At 40.3% G+C, this 13,490-nt stretch overlaps 1 protein-coding gene across 3 annotated transcripts in view; it reads right to left on the reverse strand.

Moving 5' to 3' along the window:
• Positions 1 to 13,199, reverse strand: part of CANX (calnexin) — a 30,648-nt gene extending 17,449 nt beyond the window's left edge. Inside the window, exon 1 of one of the 3 annotated variants that reach the window (XM_043467011.1) lies at positions 13,010 to 13,199. The gene's annotated coding sequence lies outside the window, so the exon portion shown is untranslated. Of the gene's footprint in view, positions 1 to 11,864; positions 11,884 to 12,650; positions 12,672 to 13,009 lie in introns of those variants that run through there. The other 2 variants (XM_043467014.1, XM_043467013.1) reach the window with 2 other exon arrangements.
• Positions 13,200 to 13,490: the final 291 nt, after the last annotated feature.

The raw sequence follows: 13,490 nt of genomic DNA on the forward strand, positions 1-13,490 counted from the left end.
AGCAACGGAGCAGACACACACAGCATGTACTGCTGTTACGGGCTTAACTGCGTCTCCTGCCTCAGATTTGTATGCTGAAACGCGAACTCCCAACATAACTATGTTTAGAGATAGGACCTTCGAGGAAGTAATTAAGGTTGGGGCCCTGACTGACAGACCTGGTGTCTGTAATAAGAGGAAGAGAACCAGGAATCCATGTGCACAGAGGGTAAGTCCAACGAGGACACAACAAGATGGCGGCCCTCTGCAAGCTGAGGGGAAAGGCCACACCAGAAGCCAGCTCTGCTAACACCTTGATCATGGACTTCCAGACTGTAAGAAAAAACTCTTCTGTTGTTTAAGCTACCCGGCCTGTGGTACTGTTATGGCAGTCCAAGCAGACTAATACAACTCTCCTCAGGCTAAGTATGTCACAAGGCAGTTCTTCTCTAACTTGAGCACGCAGCAGGGGGCTTTTAAAACAGACTGCTGATTCAGTAGGTGTGCACTGGGCCTTTACCTTTCTATCAGGCTCCAGGGGATGCAAAGGTTGCTACCTTGAGAACCACTGATTAGGGTTTACGAATAATCCACTTGTGCTTTGTTTTCCAGTTTATAAAAGCACTTTCACATAGTTACATTATTTTGTAAATCTCCCTTGAGGTATTACCAAGACATAGTGAAATGAAAATAACCCAATCATTTACTCAGTATCACAACCAATAAGTGAGAGTCAAAGAATTCAAATCTCCTATTTCTATTACCCTAGACAAAATGTAGCTACATACCAAACATATGTGATAAGAGACAGGATAGAAAGACTAGTCAGGAAGGGTCCTGAAGGGAGTGGTCTGGAATGGCGGATTCAGGTAGGGTTTAGAGTGTGAAGAGTGTGACTGCGGAACAGGTTGCTGGACCAAGGAACCCAGGCAAGGTGGCATCTGTGTGGGGGAGACAGAATAACAGCAGAAGTCTTCCGGTAGCAGGCCGTCCCAGTCAGGAACAACAAAGGGATTTGGAGTCTCCAGCAAACTTCAGGAAATGCCCTTCTCGTACACCACTTCCCCTACACCCTGAGTTTCAGGACCTGGTTTTTCAGGTTTGAGAAGTCTCCGGCACATATCTGTTAACTTTCGCATTATCTAGAGTGTTGTTAAAGCTGTGAAGGAACCACTACTGTCAAACCATGACAAATCAGTTCTCACAGCTATGTGTTTATGAGCCGAAACCACTGCTCGTTTTACATATGCTATTTCAATATCTGCCAAAGTAATTTGCCAATACTCCCAAGAAAATGCTATAGTAAACAGGTCTAGTTTCAAGAGCCACTATTAAGCCACCCAAACATTCCAAATTTTGTTAAAGACCTGGTCACACTTAGAAATAACTCAAAACAATATATTTTAAGGTGATCTTAATTCTCCACTTCATTAATGAAAATCCAATATTACCAAGAAACAAAACCCTCATTTCAGTCCTCCTACCCACACTCCTTATATCAAAAAGGATGTTGCAAAAAAAAAAAAAAAAGGATGTTGCACTATTACGATTTCTGTAAGAAAACATAGGAGAAATTTTAAGCAATTTTGGGTTTGACAAAGAGTTTCCAATACATCAAAAGCAAGACACACAAAAGAAAAGAACTGGTTGAACTTATTTCAACTCTATGAAAAAAACTTGAGAATTAAAAAACAAATCAAGCTAGGAGAAAATATTTGCAAAATCAATATCTAATAAAGAAATGGTTTCCAAAATGTACAAAAACCACAAACTCAACCAGTAAGAAAACAAACCACCCAATTACAAAATGGGCAAAACATCTAAACAGATACCTCACCAAACAAGATATTTAGATGGCATATGAAAAGATCAAACATCATCTGCCATTGCTAAGTCGCTTCAGTTGTGTCCGACTCTTTGCAACCCCATGGACTGTAGCCCACTAGGCTCCTCTGTCCATGGGATTCTCCAGGCAAGAATACTGGAGTGGGTTGCTGTGCCCTCCTCCAGGGGATCTTCCTGACCCACGGATCAAACCCAGGCCTCCTGTAGCTCCTGCACTGCAGGCAGATTCTTTACCACTGAGCCACCGGGGAAGCCCTTTCATCTGCCAATAGGTAACTGCAAACAATGAGATACTACAATACACCTATTAGAATGGCCAAGATTCAAAACACTAGCAAGGATGTGAAGTAACAGGAACTCATTTCACTGCTGGTGAAAATCTAAAATTTCAGGCACTCTGGCACATACTCTGGCAAATTCTTACTATATGATTTGTCAATCATGTTCCCAAGTTCTTGCCCAACTGATCTGAAGGCTTATGACTGGACAAAAACTGTCACACCAATGTTTATAGCAGCTTTATCCATAATGGGCTTCCCTGGTGGCTCAGACGGTAAAGAACCTGCCTGCAGTGCAGGAGACCTGGGTTCGATCCCTGGGTCGGGAAGATCCCCTGGAGAAGGGAATGGCTACCCACTCCAGTATTCTCGCCTCGAGAATCCCATGGACAGAGGACCCTGGGGGGCTACAGTCCATGGGGTCGCAGAGAGTCGGAGATGACTGAGCAACTAACACTTTTCCATAATAACTCAAAACTTGAAGAAACCAAAACGTTCTTCAGTAGGGGAATGAGTAAACAAACTGTAGTATACCTATTCGATGAAACATTGTTTAGAAATTACAAGATGAGCTACCTAAACTGAATCACTTTGCTGTACAGCAGAAATTATCACAACATTGTAAACTATAAACTATAATTTAAAAAAAAGAGCTATTAAGCCAAAAAAAGACTTAAATCTTTAGTGGATACTGCTAACTGAGAGAAAAGGCTGAGTCTGAAAAGGCCACATGCTATATAATTCCAATTAGATCACATTCTCAAGAAGGCCAAACCCTAGATATCAAAAAGAAAAAAAAATAAAAATCAGAGGTTTAGAGATGGCGGTCAGGATGAATAGGTAAGCACAGGGGGCTTTTTTAGGCAGAGAAACTATTCTGTATAATGTTGTAATTATGGATACATGATAGTATACATTTTTCAAATCCCAGAAAACTTAACAGCACAAAGAATGAATACTGATATATGAAAATTCTAAAACATCATTTAAGAGGTTGAGTGATCCAATGATACACACAGGATATGACAAAACAACCCAAATGTATTAAAAATATATGAAACCACCTCAAAGAGGCGGCGGGAAAAGATGTTAACCCAAGAAACTCTGGAAATCAGTGCAGTCTGCAAAACCAGACTATACAAAAGCACTATTCAAGTTAAGCTGATTCACATGAGTATACAGGTTAACAATTTGGATACTGCTATACATATATATCAGAATTGAACAATTAAGTAAATGGATGCTGTGTATGCTGCTTTCAATGCTGAGTGTGGGAACTTTACAGATAAGCAAGGCAAAGAGGCTAAGATAATCCACATGGTAATGGGCAAGAGTTAAGAGACTACAATATGAACTCATATTTATCTTATTATACAGAGGGTTACATACACAGTATTTCTAGATAAGTGCATGTAAACCACTTAGTATACACACATATATTTTCTTGCTCTATCAGTTAAGAGGGCATACAAGAAACTACTACACCTCAGTTCAGTTCAGTCGCTCAGTAGTGTCCGACTCCTTGCAAGCCCATGAACCGCAGCGTGCCAGGCCTCCCTGTCCATCACCAACTCCCTACACCTCAGCAGCAATTCAATAAATACCCTAGTACCAAGGATTTTGGTTTCCAATATCATCTCCAATAAAAGGAAAACCGGGTTCCTTGGCTGATTCTAGGATTAGGGCAGCAAACATATAAGACAAGCCTCGAACATCTTGTACTGCCAGCAAGTGACCAAGTGTTCAAAACAAAAACACCCACAATGATGTGGGGCTGTATCAAAGGAACAAAAGAAAGAGCAATGGCCAAAGCTGTAACAATACGAGCAATAAAATAAGTGGTACTGGATTATATTCCAAAGCACAAAATAAATGCCCATGAATCTACACATTACTGAATGAATAAATAAATGAGAGCAAATAAATAAGAGGCAAATTTTCCAGGCAGAAATATTCCAAGTAACAGATACAGATAGTCCACTGTCAAGGAGAAGAAACAACTCCCTACCCTTACAAGTGGGCTACACATAGTGATGTCCTTCCTGTATGGGAACAGGAAAAGCAGGGATTTTGGTGGAGAAACCCAGCAAACACGACTCCAGCCAGGTGCTCAAGGTAAAGACCAAAAGTGACATCATGTTGACAGCATGCACCCTTGATACAATGAGATGAAAACAGTACTTTAACCTCTGAGGTCTTCCTCCCCAAAATCCATATTCCCTCTAATCATGAGAAAAACATCATGGAAATCCCAACGGAGAGACATTCTACAAAAACAGCCTGACCAGCAGTCCTCAAATATGTCAAGGGCATGAAAAACAAAGAAAATCTAAAAAACTGTCACAGCCAAGAGGAGCTTAAGGAGATATGATGACTAAATGTAATACGGTACCATGGAACAAGAGCAGCAAGTAAAAACAAAGGAAATCTGAATTAAATATGGACTTCCATAATTACCATTATTCGTTCATTAATTATAATAAATGTACTATACTAATGTTGCTAATCATGGCAGAAATGATTCTGTAGATTTAAAACGATTCTGTAAAATGGAGAAGGAAGTGGCAACCCACCCCAGTATTCCTGCCTGGAAAAGTCCACGGACAGAGGAGCCTGGCGGGCTGCAGTCCATGGGGTCACATGACTGAGCATGTGTGCACGAGGGTGGAGGGAGACGGGTTGGTAGCAATAAAGTGGTAGAACTTAAAAAAAAAAAATTCATTTTTTAAAAAAGGATGTTCCACTATTATGCATCAAATATTTATCTCCTATCCCTCCAAAAAAAATTTCAGGGCTGAAATATATACTATTGGAATCTAGTCTAAATCTCTTTTCGGAGAGAAACTGAGATACAACAGACTTGCCAAAAACGGTTATTGGCACAATCAGGAGCAGAGGCCAAGTCTCCTGTCTCCCAATACTTAACTTGATAATTTCATACCACTTCTGTCTTAGAAACGAAATGATTTTTCACATATATTAATGTCCAAGAAGACGTCTAAGCAGCAGCTTTTTTCTCCCTTCAAAGCTCTTCAAGGACTTCTCTGGTGGTCCAGTGGCTGAGTTCATGCTTCCAACACAGAGGAGCCGGGTTTGATCCCTATTCAGAGACCTAGATCCTTCAAGCCCCAACCAAAAACCCCTCTGCCACAACAAAGACCCAGTGCAGCCTAATTAATTAATTACTTTGGGAAAATAAATAAATAGAACTCTTCATGTGTCTAACACTTAGAAACTCCTAAGCAGAGAGTGTAAGGGCTTCCCAGGTAGCTCAGTGATAAAGAATCTGCCTGCAATGCAGATATGGGTTCAATCCCTGAGTTGGGAAAATCCCAACCTGGAGAAGGAAATGGCAACCCACTCCCAGTATTCTTGACTGGGAAATCCCAAGGACAGAGGAGCCAGGCAGGCTACAGTCCATGGGGTCGCAAAAGAGGACATGACTTAGCAACTAAACAACAAAGCAGACAGCCTATTTCTCTGTTGTCACTATTTCTAAGATTAATAGGAAATATGTAACAAGAAGCTCAACAATAAAGCAATAATGCTTTAAAAAAATAAATAGCACATTTCCCCCACTCCCAACTTCCCCAAAGTCACAAATGACTCCTAGATCTAAAACGTTCAAGAATAAAAGTGAAGAAATTATGCGCCTTTAAACCAAGTTAACACTTTCCAGCAGTAAAGAAACATTAACATTTTCTAAGTCTCTTCACAGCTCATGCTCACTAAGCTACGCTTCCAGTGCAAGACCTCTCCTGTTCCTGAATGCCATTATAGCACTTTCTCTCATACTTCCTGCTTGAAAGCCATCCTTTTCTTAGAGTACTTTATTTCCTGATTTTCCTCTAAGAGCCATTTTTCTCTGTTTTTTGTTTTTTTCTTTTTAAATCACTGCATGGCTATTACCTTAAACTCTACCGCAGTGCCCCTTTGAGCTTGGGTGCAAATGCTAGGTGGATGTCTAATTCATGACTGAACTATTTAGTGCCACAAACTGTCTCACAGTGGGCCCATTTAAATTCCTGTCTTGGCCAAATTACAAATTACTTACAGACCTTCAGGAGAATAGCAATTAAAAATCAAAACCACAAACAAGAAAATAACATTCATTTTTAACATTTATGAGTCCACCAAAGTGAACTTTTCTTAAAAACACCCTTAAATTATATGTAAATATAGTTTTGTGTGGCTTTATCATATGGTATCCCTTAACTAGAGCAAAAGTGAAGTCAGTAAAACCAACACTATGAGGGCCAAGACTACATAGGCCAAGTTCTGATTTCTGTTGATCCAGAACTTGATCTGGAAAAAAAAACTTACAATTTCTAGGTTCCAGAGAAGTGAACACACTGCACTTCCTTCAAATACTCATTAAATATTTCTCAGCTAGATTTTTCCCCCCCTTTGGCTGTGCCGAATGGCTTGAGACATCAGGGATCAAACCCAGGCCCCAACAGTGAAAATGCCTAACCGTAAGACTGCCAGGGAATTCCCTCAGATGGACTTTCAATACATACTGGGTGGCAGGGCTCAAGACTGTTTCCTGGCAGTCACAAGACTGAAGTGTGAGAATTCTGTATTACAAAGGGTTAAAGGAAAAAATGGGTCTAATGCCCATCAGCAAACCTGGCACATATTAAACACTAAATGAATGTTTGCTGATAGTGATCAATTCCATGAGGGCCAACTGTTATCAAATATTTAAAAAAAAAAAAAAAAACAACTCTGACCTTCAGGATCATTAAAGGGTGTCCTTAAAGTCTGGAAACAAAGTATAATTGCCCATGTTTTCAGAGTTCATGAATATTCTGTACCATTAGCCCTACCAATCAAGTTTCAGGGGGGTTGGAGGTGGATAACATAAACTCATAACCTTTTATCTAACTAGGAAAAAACATGCAGAGATCTGTTAGTACTACTCAAGACTCCAGCCTGAATGTTTTGTCTATAAAAAACACCAAAAACAAACAAACAAACAAACAAAAAACACCAAAAAAAAAAAAAAAGCAAAAAGTTTACGTATCAACTAGTGTCATGATAAAATTGTACACCCAAGGGCAGGTAAAACTTGGAGAAATCCAAATATGGTCTGTAGATTGTACCAATGCAATTTTTTCCTAGTTCTGATATTTTACTACAGTTATCTACCTATACTGTTATTTGGGGAAGCTGGGTATTGGGTACAAGAGATCTCTCTGTACTATTTTGCAACTTTTGCAGGTCTGTAATTATTTCAAACCTGAAAGCTTCTCTTAAAAAATGTATTACTGGATCAGTATGGCTGGTTCGTTAGTCTTGATCAGAGTTGTATAGAAACCAGCTTTAAATCGACCCAATCTTTCAAAGCACAGAAGTACAGAGAAAGACACAGAAATGTGAATTGGGTTAGAAATCTAAACATCTTGTCCCCTTCCTTCCAGTTAATGTGTTTTGCTTTTAATAATCAAACATAATTATCAGCCTATATCCAAGGCAGAGAATCTCTACCCCTGGGATCACATAGACAAATGTACACAAAGCCAAGAAAATACATGTATATGTGTAATATACACATTTATAAATAATATAAATGATTTCCAACTTGTGTCTCAATTTTCCAAGGACAGAGCAAAAAGCCCAGTTCTCAAAATCTCAAAGTCAGAAGAATTCTTCAAGAGACCTTAATCTATTCACTCTTAGTATTTCAGTTCACTTTTTAATTTTTAAGAGTGAATTTACCTTGAATTCTAGAAATGGAAGTATTCTATTTAAAAACTGACGATTCAGAAAATTAAGACCTTATGCAAAAGGTAGTACAGTGTATGTGATGGTGTAAACTGTCATGTCAAAGAAATCTGGGTTCAAGACTTCCTTGATCCTCTTTGTGACCTTGGTCAGCTTATTGAACTTAAAGGAGTCTTTCTTCTCTATTTTATAAATGTAGCTAGTAGTACTACTAGCTCAAAGGCTTGCTGTGAAAATACAAAAAGATAATAAACAGTCTATCAGAGTCCAGTACTTCATAAGTACACAAATGGTTTGTTCTTTTGATACACAATTAGTACAACTACATCTTCAATTCCCAGATGGCCTACACCTCCTACATATTTCAACAAAGCTGAATGATTTTATGTAACAAGAACTAGCTTTCTTCTCACTATATTCTGTTTTTTTCTTTAACTCTTCCTTGCAATGATGTATATACAACTGTAGCATTTGGACAGAGAAATATCCCTGTTTATCTGTGATTTTCTTATTTCCTGCTCTGCCACCAATTTTATGAATTCCTCCAAATTTAAGTTTATTTTTGGTTAATGGTAACTCTGTTCTCAGGGCACATTCTAAAGAGTCCTATTATTTTACTGTATGTACTGAAAAATATACATGAGACTTCAACTGAACACAAAATATTATATTAGATACACATTCTGCACTGAATTTCAACAAATCAAAAATTGACTTAGAGCAATTTTAGGAACTGGCAAACACTAAATAAATATTAAATTTGTCACCTCTCATAGGCAGTATCTTTATGCTCAGTAAGGGGCCATTAAAAAAAAAAAAGATTTTTTAAAACCAATGGAGTCTCATTTTTAAATTAAATTTAATATTTTCAAGATAGTCTATTTTGCATCTATTTTCATAAAGATATTAGTCTACGGCTTTCTTGTGAAGTCTTTGTCTAGTTTTGATATCAGGGTAATACTGGCTTCATAGAATGAGTTGGAAAGTGTTCTCTTCTATTTTTGGAAGAGTTTGTGAGGGATTAGTGTTAATTCTTCCCTAAGTGTTTGGTAGAATTCACCAGTGAATCCATTTGGTTCTGGGCTTTTCTTTTTAAGACTCTGTTTCTTAAAAGTAGTTAGGGGGACTTCCCTGGCGGTCCAATGGCTAGGACTGTGCTCCCAATGCAGGTGGCCCCAGATGGTCGGGGAACTGGATCTAAGCAACTAAGACCCAGGGCAGCCAAATAAACAATTTTTTTAAAGTAGTTAGGAAATTTCACTTCTAATTCCTTTAATCCATGAGAAATTGGAAAGGAACAAGAAATCCCACAAAAGGAATTTCTCTCTTAAGAGGGTCAATGAAGTTCCCTTATATTCCTAGTCTGTTGAGTGCTTCTATCATGAAAGGGTGTTGCACTTTATCCAACTGAGATGATCATGAAGGTTTTTTGTCCTTTATTAATGCAACATACTACATTCTTTATTGTATGGTAAACCAACTTACATTTCTGGGTTAAATTCCACTTGGCTGTGGTATCTAATTCTTTTTTATATGTTGCTGGATCCCATTTACTAGCATTTTGAGGACTTTTTATCTATTTGCTTAAGGGATATTGTTCTATGGTTTTCTTATGAAGTCTTTCATTTTGTTATCATCGTAATATTTTGGCCTAAAAGGATGAGTAGGAGTGTTTTCCTTTCTTCTATTTTTTAGAAAAGTTTGTGAAGGATTGGTATTAAATCTTCCCTAAGTATCTGGTAGAATTCACTAGTGAAATCATTCGGTTCTGAAGCTTTTCTTCTTCGAATTTTATCTCTTAAAAGTAGTTAGGAAATGTCACCTCTAATTCCTTTAATCCATGAGAAATCAGAAAAAAGAACAGAAGTGACCTAGCTGGCAGAATTGGTTACTTTTTTTTTAAAAAGTGATTTTTTTTTTTCTTTTGGCTCACAGCTTGCTGGATGTTAGTTTGCCCAACCAGGGATTGAACTCGGCCCCCCTGCAATGGAATATCCAAGTTCTAACCACTGGCCCACCAGGGAATTCCCCAAAGTGATTTTTTTGAAAGGCTGAATGTAATTTAAAAATGAGGCAGACTCTCCTTCATGTAGACTATCCATTTATCTACCTTTTTAAAATGTTATGTCTCATTGATTTTAGACACTTTTAGATTGTCTAATTTAATTTTCATAAGATCCCCAGGAGGCTCTATCATCCCATGTGACACATGAGGAAACTAAGGCTAAACTGTCCAAGGTCACAGTTAAAAGTATGGTTAATGAGCAGGACCGGGCTTCCCATGTGGTTCAGTGGTAAAGAATCTACTGGCGAAGCAGGAGATGTGGGTTTGACTGCTGGGTTAAGAAGATTTCCTGGAAGAGGGCATGACAACCCACTCTAGTATTCTTGCCTGGTAAATCCCAAGGACAGAGGAGCCTGGCGGGCTACAGTCCATGATGTCACGAGAGTCAAACACCCCTTAGTTCCTGCACAACAACAAGCAGGAACTCAGAAGTTCACAATCCCTAATCTTCTACTTAACTTGGCATATTGGGTGAATTACTAACTTCGGGGCCTCCGTTTCTTCATCTCTAAAATAACAACACTGTGTACTTCTTAGATAGTTATATAAACAAAATGCATGCAACGTGTTTATATCAGTACCTGGCTTACAGTAATGTGCAACATTATCAGTGATTTCTACTATTACTAGGTATTGCCCAGCAACACCATTTAAGCTTTAATGGTCCTAAAACACTCAGTTTTAATGGTGATAAGAAACTTGAAGTCTTAGATTGAAAAGGAACCACTTAAAAGGAATTTGATTCCAGTCACAGATAACCATTTTACTACTACTCCATTCCTCTGGTATCACTACATCTAGTCAAAATATAAAAGCACTTAATAGTGGGATAAAATTCAAAGTGGTCCTTACTATAAATGCTCATCCACTAAAAAAATAGATGTACACTTCCTAGTTCAGTTCTGAATTTTGCTTTTGATTGACAAGAACATTAAAATGTATCTTTCCATAGCACTTTCTTTTCTTGTATAAACTAAGTAGATTTAAAATGTGGATTCCCAAAACACTGCTGAAGATTCTAAGTTACTTAAATAAAATTCTCCAAATAATTTTAAGAGTTAAGCTTAATTTTAAACTCATCTGTTATAGTTAACAAAGCATTCAGCCTGTACTTTTCTGACAAAGTTCTACAGTAAGCTGTACAGGTTGTAACTATGTTCAGGCACTGTTATTATTTCCTAGGAGTTATTATGAGCTGCCAATTCTTCTACTTGCATTATGCCATTCAAAGTAGTTTCATGTTCACCATCTTATTTGTCTCTCCTAAAAGATCCCTAATGGTAAGGTATCCTGGGCACTCCTCATTCTGTTTTAAAGATACGGAAACCAACGTAGCTGATTAAGCTAGTTACCTTGCTGGGCCTGGAATTCAAGTCTCTCCAGTCTGCATTAGTGCTTACCGACTGTCACTTCATCCCCGTAAGCTATCACTCAGAGAAAGTGAACTCTGTAACTGAAAGGATGCAAGAGCATGATTGCCAAAACTGCAGCAACAACTTCTGTCACACGCTTACCCTTCAAGGTCCTTGGAAGATAATGTGCTAGTTCAAACTGTTGAGTTAAGATAGTAAGGTAGGGAGTTGCTGACACTCATTATCAGACAGGTCAGGAAGTTTGCTGTGCAACACTCCAATACACCGATCATTCTGGCCATCTCATAATCCAGTTCCCTGACTTGTCTGCTTGTGCTGGTGCACAGGAGAACTCCCACACAATTCTCTACCTCTGCTCTTACTACAGCAAATGGACAACTCAGCAGTGATTCTATTCATGGCACTTAAACATCGCTGTTAAAAGACTGACACAGAATGATTTTAAAAATCAATACAGTTCCTCCCTTAAAAAAAAAAAACAAACCTGGAAACAAAACAAATCCTCCCACCCACTAACTCTTATTAAAAAATTAAGCAAAATGTAGCAAAATGGTCCATTTCCCAACTCAGAGGTAAAGAAACCTAACTGTGGCTCACCTTTGGCCTCCCAAGCTTTTAATATTCAGCTCAGTTTAACTTCCTCCAGCCAGCATTCACTTGTGTCATACCCAGCAGTTAATCCACAAAGTCCAGTTTCTTCCTCCTATATCCATAAAGGTGACTTCAGGTCCCAGGACTTAACCAACTCAAAAAGGAGGATGTTGGTGTAGTGGACCAACATCATTCAGGCCTTAATTTATTTAAATCATTTATCAAGTAGTGAAAGTGTCTCCTGTCCTTTTTTATACACAGTTTAGTTCTAACACCACCACCACCAGATTTTATATCCATTATTTGGAGAGCACTGGGGTACAGAGAAGTAAATTGCCTAAATTCATACAGCAACAAATGACAGATTAACGACTTGAACCAGGGCTTTAGCCTTAAGCACTATATCAAAACTGCCTCAACTAAAACTCCAACGTGATCATCAAATTAATCCCATGACCTTGAGCCAATCATTTCAGAGCTCTGGGCCTCAAGTTTCCTCCATTATAAAATGACTTGCCCACAGAGAGCTTTCGGGTGCTTTCCTGCCAGTCTTTCTGAATTTACAAACCAGATTACTTATTCCTCATCCATAGAGAGATGTAATTAAATGTTAGGGCTTAAGTTTTTCAGCCACTGCGCGTTCTAGCACATTCTCCATACTCCATTCTTCACTCTGTGATTTTAATTTTCAAATACTTAACCTCTAATGCTAATATTCTCTCTCGGCCCACTATCAACTCTTCGCCACTACGAGGGATATCGACTAGGCCCGATCCTATTCCAGACCTTTACCCAGTCACTCCAGGCCACTTCCCAGCTTCACAGGTAGCCAGCAATAGGCTTAAGAAAGCCCTAGAAGCAAAGCCAGAAGAAGAAGTTAGCTTTCTTAGAGGTCAAAAGATGTTCTAAGGCACCTGCCACGCCTCCCGACCCCGGTGGCGCGGCCTGGGCCTGGCTCCCTAACTCAGGCGGCCCCGGTCCCAGCCTCACACCACACGGCCGGAGCGCCAGCCGGGGCCTGAGCTTCCGAAACCCAGCCGACCTCTCGGCCCCGGCCACGCCCGGCTCTTCGGGCCCACGGTCGCGGCGCCGCGTATCCAGGCCCCCAAGGGTCCTCACAGGCCCGAACACAAGCAGGCCTCCCGTCTCACCTCGAGCCTCGGCGGGACGGCCGGTGGCGCCCGCGCCTGCTCCCACCCGCACAACCGGCCCCGCGCCACAGAGAATACGGCGGCTGAGGCAGCACAGCAGCTGAAGAAGCACGACCGTCACGTGCCGCAGAACCAAGAGGCCTTGACTCCAGCTGCCGCCGCGCGAGCTAGCCCCACCGCACGAAGCCCGGCCCTGAGCCCGCCCCTCGCTCCTGAGTAGCTACGGCTAGGGCCAAGGCCAGCCCCCCCGCGCCAGCTTCTGAATTCAGTTGGTCAATGCGACCATCGCTCTAACGACTTTCCCATACGCCCCCTAGGGCTATTCTTCGTGGAGCGTGGGGATTGGCTGGGAGTGAGGCAGGAAGTGGCCGTTGGTTGGGCGGTAGGGAAGGGGGCGGGCTGAGGCGGCAAGGAATATTCCCGGGCGCGCGCGCCCTGAGGCGGGACCAGCCCTTCAGGAGTTCCCGCGCGCGGTTGCACT

This window comes from Cervus canadensis, chromosome 4, assembly GCF_019320065.1.
Source record: "Cervus canadensis isolate Bull #8, Minnesota chromosome 4, ASM1932006v1, whole genome shotgun sequence".
Lineage (NCBI taxonomy): Eukaryota > Metazoa > Chordata > Mammalia > Artiodactyla > Cervidae > Cervus > Cervus canadensis.